At 39.5% G+C, this 17630-nt stretch overlaps 1 protein-coding gene across 1 annotated transcript in view; it reads left to right on the top strand.

Moving 5' to 3' along the window:
• The window catches only part of ntm (neurotrimin), a 383071-nt gene that overhangs the window by 252549 nt on the left and 112892 nt on the right, over positions 1-17630 (top strand). The gene's annotated exons all lie outside the window — the stretch shown is intronic.

Genomic DNA, 17630 nt, shown 5'->3' with positions numbered 1-17630 from the left:
AGTCAAGCCTGGGAGTAAATCCCACCTGTCTCACATGAGGTGCTCCATCAACCACAAAAACCCATTATCCTAGAATGTTTTAAGGGGCTAATGGAATCCTTATCTTTATTTTGCACTGGAGGAATTTAATTACATGCTGTAGTGGAAGTCCCCCCCCCCCCCGAATTTATCAGCCCTACATTCATATCTGTCCCTTGTAAGGTTTGTAAAGATGCTCTAGGGTTGACATCTATGTTTTACAGTCTTGTCAATCACAGGATGTAATCAATTAACAATTCCATCATACATACATATGTATATATATATATATATATATATATATATATATATATATATACATGTGTGTATATTTATATATATGTATAGATTATGTAGGTTATATACGCAGAATTAGGGGTCAAAAATAGCATTTGGCATTTCCCTGCAAATATGTGGTGGTAAAAAAAGGAGCAGGTGCTGTACATGCATGAACAAGCTTTCCACCACTTCTTCAGTGTGTCTCGCTCTGTGTGTGTGTTCGTCATAAACATTTGTAAAAGGTAAAATAAAGACAGAGAGGGAATCTTAATACAACATGATAGTTACTGTTATGTTATGATAGTTATTTGTGGAGTGATAATGTTGAGAGATATGTCTCCGAATGTTTCCAAATTGTCCAAGAGAACATGTTTGATGACAAGCTCTTTACAGTCGGAAGATGCAAATGTTAGTGCTTCCATGCTTCACTGTTGAGGTGAGAGGAGTCGTTGCTGAAAGTTTGTGTGGGATAATAATCATGGTGAATGTGATGAAATCCTGTTTGTCAGAGGTTGTGTGGGTTATGTTTTATTTTCCATGTATGTTAAACTCATAGTGACACAGGAAACACATGAGAAAACACATCTGAAATCTAATTCACTTCCTCTTTCCTGGGAGAGGGATCGAGCCAAAATGTAAAAACGGACAGTAAACATTGTGCTCTTCTTTATGCAACTTGTGTTATTGCTCTGTTTTCCGTAGACATTTTCACATAACATTTTCTATTTTAACAAGCTAGACACAAGATGGATACAAGGGCATTTCAGTAAGGTCCCAACTATGCTATTCATGTGCACAAATAGTTAGACCAGGGCAGAGAAGCAGAAAGCTATGTGGAGAACACAGGGCCAGTGTGGGCGCAGGTATCAATAGAATTTTTAAAAGTGTGGTCGCAGGCACTATACATTGGAGCTGGAGAAACATCTTCTTGCACAGCCACATATCCTGCTGGATAAGGAACCACACCATTAAATTACTCACATATTCACATTCACACACAAGCATGATGTCTTGAAAATCGCCTATCTGCATTTTCATAGCTTTACACTGACTCAACTGAAGGGGGCAGTACAATTATGGGCCAGAGATCGCATTTGTTACCTCCTTGCCCACAGTGGGACGGCATCATTTCCAGGGTTTGATGTATTTGCTGTCACCTTGTTAAGGAAATAATTTAAGCCGTGAAGGAGTTGAGGTGTAACGGTTGGTTGGATAAGCCGGTGTTGATTTCTCATCTTTCTTTTTTTCTTCAATTAGATGTCATTTGTCGCAGACTACGTTATTTCACACAGATGGTGTGTGAACACCCAAGGACACCACACAGCACAGATAAATTTAGACCCCATTAAAGATGACTAAAGGGAATACATTTAAAGGGGCTGGGAACATTAAGATAGCTGCCACTGCTAACCAGTAATCACTATTGTGTCAGAAGTAGAGAAGTCAATCAGCAGTGGCAGAGAATCAGGAAATTAGTGTAATCTAGGTTGTTGTTTTGGATGGAAGAATATGCTTACAACCAAATATGGCAATTCAGAGCCAGACTTTCTTACAGAGCAAAATAGAACATAGCAGTCAAAAAATAAATTAACCGAAATTAGATGGAAGAAACACAAAAAATAATTAGTTTAAATATCTATTCAAATTAATATAAAGCATCGACCATGACCATGGCTGTTTTCTTTTTTGAATGCTTAAGGGATTAATCGCAGTAACGTCTGTTTTCTTTGGTAATAACATCAATCAGAGTTGTGTCTTAATACATTTATTTTTGTTATTTATTTATTTTCATTTTTACCTGAGATAACAAGTGTATTCAGCTTAAATTCAGTTTTCTGATGCACAAGTATGTTTTCAAATGTGATACTGCTGTGAAGACAGGAGTTCTGTATTTTCTGTCGTGTCGTCACAGAATATGCAGCTCTTACCACCAAAATGTAATTTAAGTAAGTTTGTCTGAGGAGCTTTTCCCCTGAAGGAACCTTTCAGTGAAATATGTCGATTCATATTCAATTGATGGTTCTTCTGAGAAGTACAAGGGTATTTATCTGAACAAACATTGGAATCATTTGGATATAGGTTGCAGTTCACCTACTTAGAGAATTAGCTCTCATGTGCTTTTAATGACTGCACCATTAGCAGGAACTGGTCCCCACTGAAATCAACTTTGTCTAGTTTGAAAGGAAATGTCAGCGTTCCAGGAACTGCCCTTTCTCTTGTTTTGGCTCTATTCATAACAACTGCTTGCAATGAAACTGCACTTTCAGTTTTACAATCTAAATGTCATCCAAGCTGAAGGTTATTGTTTTAAATTGAAACACTAATCTTCTTATTGGATATTCTGCTGATGGACCAACTGATGCAAAGGTTACTTTGCAATATGGTTTAAAAATATATGTTCAGTCTGAGTTTAAATATAACATTATTAAAGTAGGCATTTTTATCCATGCACACAAACATGTTTTGGGAAGGACAGCTCGAGCTTTAAACAGATAGTGGTTGAATGAAATGAAATTGATTCTTAAAGTCATCTGGTGTGTGAACCTTTTTTGATATTTCAACAACCATTGAATCAATTCTCATGTACTAATGTAGATTTTTAATCTAATTTAATAGATTAATAGTAATTTGTCCAAAACTGGGAAATGACAAAATACATGCAATAGTAAGACTGTGCCCCAGATTTCTAATCCTACTGTTAAAATGATGCTATGTTATCTTGTTACAGTGTAGTACAGTATAGGCTTCACTAGCATGTGCACTCGGTAGATTCAGCCCAAAACTTATTTCAGTGTTCCAGGAAACACTTCATTAAAAAAAGAAGAAATTCTAGACTTTAGAATTTGTGGTTGCAAGTGAGATTTAATGGCTGTGAGAATATATTGCAACAGGACTGATTAAAGGTGCTTGTTGATTTAAAGTCCCTTAACCTGAACAGTCCCACTTTAATGAACCACTTAATCCTTCTGGGCACCGATGTCCAGCGCTGCCGAGGAGTCTAATGTGATGAAGGCACATCCAGCCTGACTCCTAACTGCAAAGCCGTGGTATGTACATGCTGGCAGGCTGAGGGGATGTGACACACTTGTACTCCTGTTTCAGCACGATCCCTCACCCCCCCACTGCTTTGACAAGCAACATCAACTTAAAGTTCGGTCGGAGGTTGGCATTTAATCTCAATGACCCCTCTGCCATGGCACAAGATGCAGGTAACACTGCAGCTGTATCATCTTTAGATAAGAGAGAGGAATTGATGGGTAACCTAGAAGTGTCTGGATTTTGTGAGTGAGTGAGTGAGTGTGTGTGTGTGTGTTGCTGGGTGTGGGTGTGTGGTTTTGCACTGCTCACACACTCCTACTATCATGCTGTCCTTACATTTTAACTTGGCCCACTCTTTTATTCTTTACATCAGGAGTATATAGAGTGTTTGGGTACATGCAGCCAACATATTTTTCTTTGTCCAGTTGTCTCATAGAAATATCCCTGCAGCTGGTTCAGATGGATCAGCATAGTCAGTGAGTAGAGCTGAGCTAAGCCATGTGGGAAGAAAACCGATATACTTTTTTCTTTATCATGCCTGAAACCAACTTCACCAGTTCAGTCAAAAAAGACCAGAATGGACTATAAAGATCAGTGGTGTACAAGTGAAATTGTAGTTAGATAGATGCATTTTTTCATTGGTATGATGAATACAAGGCAATGATCAAATAATGTATTAAAAAATCTGCATGCAAGTGTAGTTTCAGTTCCCTTTGCATATTTACTGTAAGAGCCTGAACATGCTGTTTCATTTACTGTGCTCTGCTCTCGGTGCTTAACAAAGCAAAGGTGACTTCATGAGACTCTATGCGGACGCTTGCATCGTTTGCCAGTAAATAGGGCAACTGTGTCTCTTTATATTGCTTTGTGGTTGGTAGCATGTTGTATTTAGGATTCATCATTTCTACTGCAACTGGGCAGTAAGTACCAGGGAGGCCGACTGGGTCCTAAGTGTTTTGCTACGTGAGATAAACAATCGAATCGTGTGGGAGGGAGGCTTTAATAGCAAACATGGTGTTACATGATCCGCAGTCAAGGTTAAACACCGAATGCTGCGGGAGCATCACAGCACACAGTATGTTAGCAATCTCCGGTAAAATTGGTACAAAAATATGACCCTTAGATCCAACAAGTTGGTCCCATTTGACTTAACCAAACACACCACAACATGATTTACTTATAACACAGTAGTTTTTTCACCTTGTATGAAACATCCACAAGTGGTTTGGTAACAGCATCATAAATGATCACATGCCATACCATATTTATGATTAGAAAATATAAAAACCTGCTGTACACGTGTACTCTCAACAACTTCATATTTTACAAGATACTGATACATTTTTATGAGCCAATACAACAATATCTCAAACAGGCTTTACTGTCTGTCACATTATATATGTTTATGGGCTTATAAATGATATAAAAACAATACAAAGTGCATGGAAACACATCCGTTATATACATAAATAAGTGTTTGTGAAAAGCTGCATTAAAATTAGTGTGAAAAATAGGCCTCATTCTAAACTGATAGTAGAGTGTACATTCTCTTTTTAGCCAGAGGTACAGTACTGTGCTGCACTATTTTTGAGACACAGCTCCCACAATTATTTTCATATACAAATAAATGATATTTTCCTCTTGAATATGCATGAAAATCCTCTGCCTACAAAAAGGACAAATAAAATTTTTGGGTGGCCATGAGGCTTTGCATATTTCTTTGGTTAATGTATTATTAGTCACAGTAAGCTCCTTTCTCCCATTCCCACAGGGAAGCTGGAGAAGGCTTGATTTTGTCAACAAAAAGAATATAACCTCATAATAATTAGACGTGGGCACTGTGCACCTTCCCGCCTTAAGCTGACTATTTATAAAGCTTTACTGTAAAAAAAAGTCCATAGTGCAGCAAAAAAATGTGTTTATTAAAGTGCCTTTACTCAAGGGAAGTGTGTGTGTGTGTGTAGTGTGGCTCTCTTTTAAAACAGTTGTATGAGTGTGAGTCTAGATAAAAAAATGCTGAAATGAATAAACAAACAAGCCCACACTATTGCCATTAATAATTACTGAGCTGTTCCCAAGCTCTCCAGATTATTAAGACATTGAAAATAAAGTGCTTCCTTCAGATTGTGCGTTCATGCCTAATATTGCGTTGACCTGTGTGATTTAGGGAGTCCGTCGCACTGAAGCCTGACTTGTTTTGTTTTTTTTGCTCTGGGCAGCCATATCTACTTGTTTACATGGACATGTTGGAGCTTGATATATGGCCTCCAATCCATTTCCCTTCGCCACACAGCTCTCATGTGGAAGCAAGCGACAAAAGGAGATGCTTGCGAAAATGCTGCGTCCTCTGTGGCAAGGCGTCGGTGAATGGAATGTGTTTTTCCACCTTCCCAGGCGGGGATGCTGATAGCTGGGGCCATGACACTGCAAAAGTACACTTTACGTGCCGTGCAGTCCGGCAGCCAGTGCTAAAGGGCGATGAAGACCACTTCGCCAGCATCAATCTCTTTATTAGAAAGTAATGGTCACTTCCACTCAGTGATGTCCAACACCTAAGGGCCACTTGGGTATTGATTGCTTGAGCCCCCCCGTGATTAAGATCTTGGCAAATGCTTGCTCTTGGTGAGTGCTGGGGATGAAGGGGTGGAACAGAGCGCGAGCCTCCAGGCACGATTGTCCTCTGATTCAAAGCCAATTGGAAACCTCTCCCAGACCACAAGCAGCTGTCTTCACAGCCACTCAACCACAGAGCCTCTCTCACAGCTGTTATCACCACTGTTTGTTGACTCTTAATTATTGTTTTTCTCTAAGAGCCCAAACCCCAAGTCAAGTGCTGCCTGTCCGCACATCTGCAAGTGCTCCACAATTACTTAGACATGCAATCACTTGCATACAATGGGGAAATCTCAGAAAAACACTCTCACTATAGCTCTCTGGAGATCCAATTATTCTGTAAGCTTAATTCCACACTGGGAGAAATATGTGTGATTAATGTGTGAAAAATGTATCAGACATTGTAAATCATCGAGATTTTCCAGGTATTTTTGCCGTTTGACCACATACAGTGGGTCAAGGTGTCCAGCTGACTCCCTCTCTGAGATCCTCGCACCAGTCTGCACAGTGATATTTCATTAATGCCAGTGACCAAGACCTCATTACCTGAGCTTCCCTTGTGTACGGAGAGAGTCTTAAAGATGGAGGATGGCCATCTGGAAGTCATCAAGAGGGATCACAGTGCAGAGCAGCAGAGATAACGGTTTAACTCGCTGTCCACAACACCAGTGTGATCCATTTCATGCACATCTGGCCTGTGGCTCACAACTGTGCTGTGAAAGGTATCACCTGCTGCGGCTGAGCTGTCGGTGTGGTGTGATGCTGAATTGGATATTCAAATTCTCTGCAATTACCACATGTAGTTTTATTTGAGACATTCTAAGAACTCCTTCTATGTTGCATCCACTGCATGACAATATCCTCCTTGCTGGTTTAGTGCTCTATGATACCATGGCATTTGAAGACATTTCAAAGCACCTATTATACAAATCCCTGTTATGAAGCTGGATATCCACTGAATATAAAGAGGACATTTGTTTTATAAAATTCTGATGGGTTATCAGGGAAAATGAGATACTACATTAAAAAGGAAAGCATGCGGCTGTCTGAAGTACCACAGATTAATTAGACCAGCACTTACAGCAAATAACTGTTCTGTCTGGAGAAAGCACATTGAAGAGATATGGATAAAAAGACATACGGTACTTAACTATCAGTCTACCTCACCTAACGGTACACTTTGCTTGTTCTTATGCCTCCTACAGATAGTACCTATAAACTTTTTAAATCATTAATGACTTTATTTTATCTGCCAAGTTGCAAAGTGTTCTGTGCCAACGTATTTAATTGATTCTAGACTGTCTGCTCAAGCATTGCAATATCTGTTCACATGGCAACTTAAGCATGTTTTTTGGGATGTGTTCAGCTCTCACGTGAAAGGTAGAGAAAGATTCCTGTCTGGGTTTGAATGTCAAAATGCCAACAGTAACTGGAAGCATGTGAGAAGATGGGTATTCAAATTTAATTGCAACCTTTATGATGTGAACCCTGGAGCTGCAAGCTTTGCATCAAACCATCAACCTGGACTGTGTCCCTGTAACTTTCATACAGGACAAACAAAACTTCCCTTAAACAATTTAATGGCATTTGATTCCTAGAGATAGTGGCTCGTGTGTGCAGATGTTAGACGTGAAAAGCAAAAGATACCGAGTCCCTGATTTTTCTCCTGGATTACTAATCCTTTGTGTTGGTGGCTCAGTTATTAGTGAATACAGAGGAAAACATTGTCAAACTAATGTCACAGCGTTGACTGTGAAGGGGTCAAAGTCACTGCGGACAGATTGGTGAGGACACGTCTGACATGGTGGACCATCTTTTATATCTGTTCATTTGACAGCAACCGATCTCCATGAGAACAAAAGTCCTGACTGCTAATCAAGTCTTTGGGATGCTCTCTGAAACCACTGTGGAGCTATGATTGTTACAAAACTACAATGTCAAAAGTGAAGGATGAGTTGTCACAGCGCAAGACCAGTTTGTTTCAGAGTGGGCTTTGATTGGACACAACAAAACCCTGAGCTCAGTGGACGCTGCAGGTTAGTTGATGCTTTGATTTGAACTTTGCAGTGAATCTCAGGTGCGAATACCTGCTGATCAGGCTATTGCTCTGTCTGTGGTACTTTATGTTTTATTATCTCTGATCTATGTTTGGCAATGCCAGACAGGACACGTTTATTTGTATAGCACATTTCAAAAAGGTAATTCTAAGTGCTTAACATTTAAAAGTCATCATGCCCAAAACCAAATGTGAAACAAATAAAAAAAGGATTTTTATAAATAAATTACCTCAGTAATGAAATAAAATAGATAAATACATTTACATTGAATATTTGAGTCGCCCAAAAAATTAATTAATTACAATTCAGCTTAACTATTAGAAAGAGTAGTGTCAAATTTGGCATGATTTGGACAAATGTGAATAAGAATTGAATGAACAAGTGGCCAGAGTTCTGTGATAAACTGTAGGCAGCAAGTGCGTCAAACTGCAAGGTCAAAACGGTCATCAGATCTTGTTTTTTGTTTTTTCTGCCGTGATAGAGCACAATGTTCTTTATGTTGCTGTAATACGTTCTGTCAAGCTGAATTACAAAGCTTTTATTTTGAAAGAAAGTGATCATGGGTCCAAAGATTGAATCGATGGCTTAAAGGTCCAGTGTGTAAGATTTAGCTGAAATGGATCTATTGGCAGAAATTGAATGTAAAATAATCTAAGTGATATTGTTACTAGTGTGTTTCACCTAAATTGTACAAGTTGTTGTTTTCTTTATCCTAGAATGGACCCTTTATATTTAAATACTTTATATTTACTTTGAGGGGGTCCTCTCTACGAAGGCCACCTTGTTTTACAGAGGCTGAGTTTGAAAAAATAACATAAGTTCAATACATTTTATAAACTATAAACCACATATTCGTATAGCAATAAAGGAAATTCAGTTTAATTTGAAACATTGACGTAATGTCCATTGCACATAAACCAGGTGGCATGAACCCAAAGTTTTCTAACTTCTCTCTGCACCATAGAATATTTAGAAAAAGCTCTGCAAACAATGTCCATCATGCAAACAATAAAAGAAACTGTAGAACTGTTTGAGGAGGACTCACTAATGACAAGTAATAATTCTGAAGTATCTCCACAGCCTTATCACAAGCAAAGCAAACAACCCATTTCAAACAGACAGGTTTAGAACTGGATCTGTCAACCATGTAATTCCACAGATGACTGTCTGTCTGTCTTCCTGTCTCTATGTGAAATGCATATCTCATGAGCAGCTCAACTTATCAACTTCCCACTTGGCACGTGTAGTGAGGTACCAGGTTTGGTGCAAATTGGACACAAGACACATTCAATATTGATAACAAGTAACAAACAGGCAGCCTGAACTCTCTAGTGACGTGACAGTGTGCCTTCAGTCTGTGGAATCAGTTGAACATGTCTTCTACATCTGCAGGAGTGGTTTGCATCTAGCAAGTGCTGCTGATAATATATAGACAGTTTGATGTGGATCTGGTTAAAGGGCAAAAAGCTTTATTTTCAATTGCTTGCTTATGACATGTCATTTCAACATCTATGTGGAGCCTTTTAGGGGTTCAGTATCTTGCTGAAGGATGCTTTGGCATGCAGATGGAAGAGTGAGGATTGAACCACTAACCTTATGGTTGGAGCACGACCACTCTACCCCTCAGTTACTTCCTCATAGCCACCAATACCCTGGCCACACTGGCTGCTGTTGCACGGCGGGACGGCTGCAGAAAGGTTTTCCTCCTGTCACGGTCTGCTGTCTGCCAGTGTGGACAGCAGAAGAACCTTTCCACAGCCGTTACGCAGTGCAACAGCAGCCAGTGTGGCCAGGGCATTAGTTCAGCGGAGCTGTTACTCCCAGAGCTATGTTTTAACATTGGTATTACCTTGAAAATATCCGTAAATAATATAATTAGTACTATGGTGTCATTATAGCTCAACATTTTGTTTTCATTCAGACGAGAGGTCACTGGGAGAGAGAGAGCTTACTGCCCATCACCAGTAGTTCTTTAGAGTTCTGGTATGACTACTGTATTTTTTTGTATAATTGTAGTCCTATGAATACCAGTACAATACAGTATGAAGCTGTGCATCTTCTGCTCTAGCTAGTATTTCACAACAAGACTTAAATAAATAAAAAAATACCTTTTGAAAACAAATGACTGGATTGCGTCAACAAAAAAGCTGGAGTGCTTTTATTTTGAAGTGTAGCCTACAGGAAGTGTTGCAAATATGTATCCTTGTGACGTAATCAACAGATAAACATTAAAACTGTGGTTAAAGGTTTTTCTCTGTTTTTATTCTGATGTGAACCGTGCACAGAACACGGAGAACATCTGCAACCAGTGTGGCAGCTCTTATTTGATAGGCGCTCTTATATAGGCGCGGAAATAAAAAGCAAGCAGTTTCGCAGTCATTCTGTGGCCATTACGCAGCCGGTGTGGCCCAGGCATAATGCACTAAAAGGTACAGTGTGTAGAATTTAGTGACATCTAGTGGTGAAATGTCATGTTGCAGCTGAATACCCCTCACCTCACCCTCCCCCTTGCAAACATGAAAGATAACCTTTGGTAGCCTTCAGTTGTCATAAAAACTCAAAAGGCGTTTAGTTTGTCCAGTCTAGGCTACTGTAAAAAACATGGCGGCCTCCATAGAGCGGACCCCCTCCATGTAAATGTAAATATAAAGTATTTAAAGGGCCCCTTGTAGGGTAAAGAAAACTACAATTCATACAATTTAGATGAAACACACTAGTGAAAACATCATGAGGTTTATTTTATATTCAATTTGTGCCAATAGATCCCTTTCATCTAAATCTTACACACTGAACCTTTAAAACTGGGATTTGGATATGTCTTGTTGGTATAGACTGGCAGCCTTTTTGCTTTGGCAGCATTCCTGCAATGGGAACACTTGTGTGCATATCTGCAGTGCTACAGTACAGATGGATGCTGGGAAATACTGAAAAGCAACGGCTGGTGGAGCTGATGGGCAGAGACATGACACACTAAACACTGACGACATTCATCTGTCAGTCTCTCTGACCAGCACTCTTCATGTCACTCTGTCATTCATTCCAATTAACAACAGATAAATGCTCTGTTGTTGCCTTCAGGCACACTGGGAATAGTGGGCTTTCTCAGGGGCACCAAATCCGCTTCACCAATCGAATGTCAGTTTAGCTCGTGGTCGCATAGAGAAAGCTGTGCTGAGGAAATGTGTTTTTACACCCTGCTTCACACGAGGTCAGGCCAGGAAGCTGTCCAGTCTGCTCCAGTGGAGTCGCTGGACGCTAATCATTTTGCTCAAGGACATAATGACATTTTTCATTTTTTCAAAGTACTTGAAGGAGAGTGCCATTTACTGCCCTCAACCAGCTTCTCACTGTCAACCTCTGATTCAGACCAGCCAATTAGACCTGTGTGATTACCATTCATTCAGCCAGGCATCATCAGCATCGTCGATGTTATAAAAAACACAATAAGTGTTATATATACATAATACGTAATAATAATAATACTGTATTTGTATGACATTTATCTAAGTACAATATATATAGTATTTGTATATATATATATATATATATATATATATCTTTGTAAGAAATAGGTCATGGTTTTATGGGCAGAAGAAAACACAACACAGACATGCCATTGTATAAACAGATTCATGAGAGAAACATGTTCAAAAGTTGCTCGTTTCCTCCAGCAGACATGGAGCAGCATTAGTATTCATTTGGAGTTGTGAGTCTAGCAACCTGACAAATGTAAGTCCAGTATTCCCTCTTCAGCTCTGTTTTTGGTCTCCATAAACTCCTGAGGAAGATAATGTATCCGGCTCTGACTGTCTGCTGCTCGCTGTTGGGCAGAGGAGTGTTGGTTGAACATTGTTTTTTTTTTTTTTTTCTTACAAAAAAATATCTCCCTGCTGCAGGTGCACATGTGGATGAGCTCAATGCCTTAAAAACAATGAGCTAACACTCTGCAGAACTGAGTATACAAATGTATATCATACACAATTGGGGTGTAAGTCTCATACTCCACTACAGTTTTGAAAATTAAGTCCCCCCCTCGACGCACACACACGCATATGAACACAGAAATTGCATGCAATGAACGAAAACACTTTCTTCTTGCTAATTTATCAACTCAGCATGCACCGATACAAATAGCAATAGTGACTGATTGAGAACATGCGTGTTTCAGATGGAACATTAGATGTCACCACATGGGGCCTAACCTCGCTCATCCTTTTACCTAATAACTTCAATCAGGTGCCATGGGAAGTGGTGACGAGCAGTGGTATTTCCAGCACGTGTGGAGGTGCAGCCTGGAGTGTGAGCTGCAGCACTTTGATGTGACTGCATGGCTTCCTGGGAATGTGCTGCCTGGAGGCTCGTTGTTCTGGATGGTGACATCTCATTCTCTCCTTTTCAAGATTTGGACTATAAAATAGCTCAAATACTGTCATGCCTGAAGCACACCCACTTCCTCTGGCTCGTAATATACTGCTTAGTCTTGGAGGGGTGGAATTTATCTATAGTATCTATAGTATCCATGTGATGTCCCTACAAAGTAAATATGACATGTTATTACATTTGGAGTCTCCACTTAAGAGAGCACATTATATTCGTTTTTTTGAAGGCAGAAAAGGTTTTGGATTTCACGTGGTAATGAATGCAGGTTGTCAAATTCAAGTCTTTGGTGGATTTTGACACTGATTGGCCGGGCAAAGCTTCTACAGGCCTTTTAGGCAGAAAAAGGAGTCAAACAAATTGAAACTTATTATCATTCACACCATGTGGATACCACAGCCCACAGACTAGGATGCCTGGTAGATTCATGATTTGAATCAGTCAAATTGTTAATAACAATGCCAAAGCCCAAGAAAAGGTCAAATTGTATGTTCAGCTTCAATATGTTTACAATTGCAGGTCTTGCAATTCACATGAGTATGACTTTATTGTATTATATATATATTATGTACTTGATAGTGTGACAAGTTGAGGTAAAAGTGTTGAGAGGCAATATAGTGGGTATTGAAAAGACCAGGTGAATGCTGGGATTAAATGAATGAGAGCAGTAGCAGTTGTGAGCCCAGGACTGAAAGGTTTCATGACTTCCTTTTTTGTCTCAGTGGGATATTCTTGTGTCATGTTATGACTGAGACAAGGCAAAGGAGACTGCTAGGAGGCTGCTGACAGACAAGAAGCAACATTTAGTGTTAAAGTTATGACATCAGATGTGTTTCAAATGGTGTTCTTAAGGGTACAGTGTGTAGAATTTTCTGATATCTAGTGGTGTCATGTTGCAGCTGAACACCTCTCACCTCACCCTCTCCTTCCAAATATCAAAAATAACCTGTGGTAGCGTTTAGTTGTCATAAAAACTCAAAAGGTGTTTAGTTTGTTCAGTCTGGACTAATGTAAAAAACATGGCAGCCTCCATAGAGAGGGTCCCCTCCATGTAAATATAAAGTATTTAAATATAAAGGTCTTTTCTGGGGTAAAGAAAACTACAATTCATACAATTGAGATGAAATGAACTAATGAAAACATGATGAGGATTATTCTACATTAAATGTCTGCCAATAGATCCCTTTCACTTAAATCTCACACACTGGACCTTTCCATTGGGAAAATATCCCTGTGCGATTATGTGCTTTAACACAATATTAATAATTGTAAACAATAGAAAAGCAAAACATTAGGAAGACAAACATGTATATGGTTTCACGGGCAGTGGGTTCATATCACACTGGAAACAAAGTCTCAGTCTTCTGAATGTCACTGTGACGCATCCTTGCATACAGATAAGGAGTGTGGTAAACGACACTCAGTTCCCCTGTCAATGAAGTAACAGCAGAAAAATATTGCAGGTTAAAAAAAGTCTGCTGCCATTCAAAGTGCAGTGAAGCAGTCAGACTTTGATGTCTATTCATCTACACCTTGTCATTAAAATCTATTTCAAGGTATTTTCACAGATGGTTTCTTAATGTGAGCAATGCAGTGTCACATGAGCGCACAATCCCCTGTTTATTTCATGACAAAATTCGATGCTTATGCTTTTGTTGTTTTCCTCCCTAAGTGAGACAGTCTCATGCACTGGACGGAGTTCACTGATGTTTGTCTTTGTGCATAGCTGTCACAGATATGATGCTCGTGAGCTGCTTTCAGACACACACTGAACTCCGGAGATCCTCCACAGGTTGCGTGCGTGAACGCAAACGTAAGAGTGAGGGCCTCCGGAGTTTCCGCAGACTTCCTCCTCCTGTTATAAAGTCAGCAGAAAATTCGAGGGGGAGCCCATGTGAGAGCACACCAGGAGAGCCTCTGCAGGATTCACCATGAGCAAATGGGGTTGTTGATGACACTTCGAAGTGATTTAAGAAAAACACGTGATCTCTGCAGCGGAATTAATAAGGCACGTCCTGCCTCTGCCTGTTGCACCACCCACCGAATCCTGCAGAGGACTAGCTGCGAATGCGTTTAAGGGGAGAAACTCCCTCTGCAATGTCCATGTGTGAAAGGAAACCTCTGGAGAAAGTCCTGACCCAATTCTCCAGAGTTCCAATGATAAGCTTGGACTTCAAGACAAAACATGAAACAAACTGTACTGTCTAAGGACGTATTTTAGTTTTGGGACGTTTGCTGGGGCTGTACAATTTACTCTAAGATCGTTCTTTCAGTATTTCCATGTGCCTTGGGCAGGACTTTTTTATTGACAGTAGAGCGAGGTTGCAGGGAAATGAGGGAGAGAAATACAATGATGGTTTCTCACCAGGTTTGAGTGCTTAATGTTGCGGTTCACGTAAGCATCTTAACCTCTTTAAGCTGCTCCCCTGATCAGAGACTTCACATATCGCATCAAGACCAATCAATTGGTCGAATTGGACAAAACTGTACATGATAGTTAACTGTCAGACACCTTTGTTTCATCACACACTGCTCATCGAACCAGTCTGAGCCTTCAGGCTTGTGTAGTTACTTATGGATTAAAGTGGCATTGTGGCAAAGTATGGGTATGAGACGAGGAAGCTATTTATAGAATGTGACTCACTGTTTTTAATAGTCAGTTCAGTTCCATACAGTCCTTTTCTCTTTCACACCGTGTCCTCGGCCACATACGTCAAGCATCATGTGGAGGTTACTTTGTTAATGTAATGCAGAAAAAAAAAAACATGTCACCTCAATTGTAATGTGCTATTTGCAAGTGCTGCCATGGAACCCATTCTGTCCTTTGTCCTTTTTGTTTCAACATCACCTTGATGTGTATCCATGTCCTTTTATTCACAGCAGGGGCTTCCTGATGCTGGCTTGTCGCTGTGTAGCGTGACACATAATGTTGTACATTGTAGTTGTCGGAGAATTAACACTGGCTTCTGGAGTCCAAACCTAAAAGTGCGAAACTGTCTGACACTGATTTTTACCCTTTCTAACCATCAATATTTTCATTGTTACTTTGTCGACTTGATGACTATGTGAGTCCTCAGACCACAGTCAAATCAAGTAATCAAGCATTGAAGCTCTGATATATGGGCTCAGGATTAGGTTCATAAATATTAAACACTCGTGAATGGATCTTCATAAATAATTCCAAGTGTGTGCAGCTGTAAACCAACCTGTAAATCTGTAGAATAATTCTGCGTTTGTTTTTCTGTGCAGATGTTCACAGTTCCTTTGTGGAACCTCACCACTCATCACCATCTTTTTCTTTTCTCTCCGTACACAAAGATGTACTGCAAACTTGGATTTGTGCAGTTTAATTTCACAGTTTTACAAAGGTTGATTTACAACTACAAACTTTGTTTACAAGCTCAAAATCTTTATGATCCTAATTTGAGCCCATACATATGCACACAGCATAACAACCGGCAGAAATAAAAGGATGCACACCACAAAGTTGTGCTGTAAATGTTGAGCACAGGCTTTAATCTGCAGAATTCTTAACCAACATTTGTATATATTCATCTCAGGCTAGCAGCTGTTCCTATTACAAGTTTGGCTTCAGGAAATGAGTAATGAATGCGTCTAAGTGACACAAAGGCAGAGAACTGCAGGCACTCAATGTTCAAGTTTATTTCTGTATACATCTCTTTATCAATGTCATTTCTTGTCCGTAATGAAATAGAGCTTTGATTTGACGATATGGGGATGTAATGGAAATGTCACCTGCACGACTATAGGTCATATACTGTAACTTTAACAGATGCTTCGATTTGTTAGCTCTCATCTTACAGCGGTTGATGAAGACATGTTTGATGTTTTATCTCTGGAATAGAGAGCTGTCTATCAATGCCATATTCAATTTACAATATTTAACTATTTCTAGTTTAATGTTTTAGCCATTGTCACTGACATACATTTAGAAAGCCGTATTCACGCTACATGGAACATCATTGGTTTTATTACTTTCCCCTTGTGCTTCTCCTACTTTCTCATTTCAGAATATTTGCCACGTGCTTTTGTTGGTGAAATATGTATCCACACTCATACATGAGCATATATATGTTTGACAGCACTGTGGTGGGCAGGTGACAGGTGCGTTTACAGTGTTTGTGTGTCGGAAAGACGTGTTGGAGTGGAAAATACGGAAAAACTGATTGTCCACCCACATGTCATGTTTACATTACAGCCTGGAGCGTGAGACATTTGAATATATGAATGTGGGCAGGGTCAACGGTTTCACATGGAGAAACTCACTTGCACATGAAGGTGCACCCGTACCAGTTACCAGAAGAACAGAGATGCTTGTATCAAGACTCACACAGAGGGAGTGTGAGGTCATTCTCTCCTCAGGATGCCATTACTCCACATATCTGTACTTAGAAAACCTTGTATTTTCTTTAAAACAACAGACCATTAGTGAGGCTATGTGATGCTTGGTAAAAAAAAAAAAAAACAGCAGCATGCAGAGTTTAAAGATGGACTCAGTGAGAGAAGTCCCTGTTATATTAAAGGAAATGTGAATTCACACCAAAGCACTACTGCATTTGTATCAAAGTGCACACGGACGTGCTCCACACAGGAATTTGGGCTTGTAGCCTTCATAGGGTGTCATTAAAGAGAAGGGGTGTGTCATCACAGTGGCTGTAGGTTTCTCACAACACATATCAGAACTATTCAGACTGAATTATTTTTCCTGCAACATTTGTTTTTCATGCGTGTGATATCTCTTCTTCTCCATTCGGAGGTTTAGAGATAAAGCATTTTAGATGTTTTCTACAAAAAAACATGAACCGGCCCTGGTTTTGATCAGTTAATTATGTGTTTGAAGCACAAATGACAAAAATTCTCTCAATTCCAGTATTTTAATGTGCATTTTTGCTTTTGTTCTTGCTCTGTGACACTACACTAAAAGGATTTATTCACTTTTTAATTTTTCAACATGGGCTTTTGTAATTTGTTTTGGTGGTTTTTTTTCATTCATTTTAATGATAATTGAAAAAATAATAATTTAGTGACGTAAACATTGGCTACAACCATATATTTGATGACGAATCAATTATGGCAGGTGATATGAATTTGCAGAATCATTAGATTCTATTGAAAAGTACTTTGAATACCATGAAATAAATCTGCATGAACACTATAGGCCAAAAAGTCTCTGTTTCATCAGCACAAGTGATTTCTAATAATCCATCAAATCAATATAAACTGTTT

This window comes from Paralichthys olivaceus, chromosome 15 (genome assembly GCF_024713975.1).
Source record: "Paralichthys olivaceus isolate ysfri-2021 chromosome 15, ASM2471397v2, whole genome shotgun sequence".
Lineage (NCBI taxonomy): Eukaryota > Metazoa > Chordata > Actinopteri > Pleuronectiformes > Paralichthyidae > Paralichthys > Paralichthys olivaceus.
Note: the sequence above shows the minus strand (reverse complement) of the source record. Positions and strands in the feature narration are given on the sequence as shown.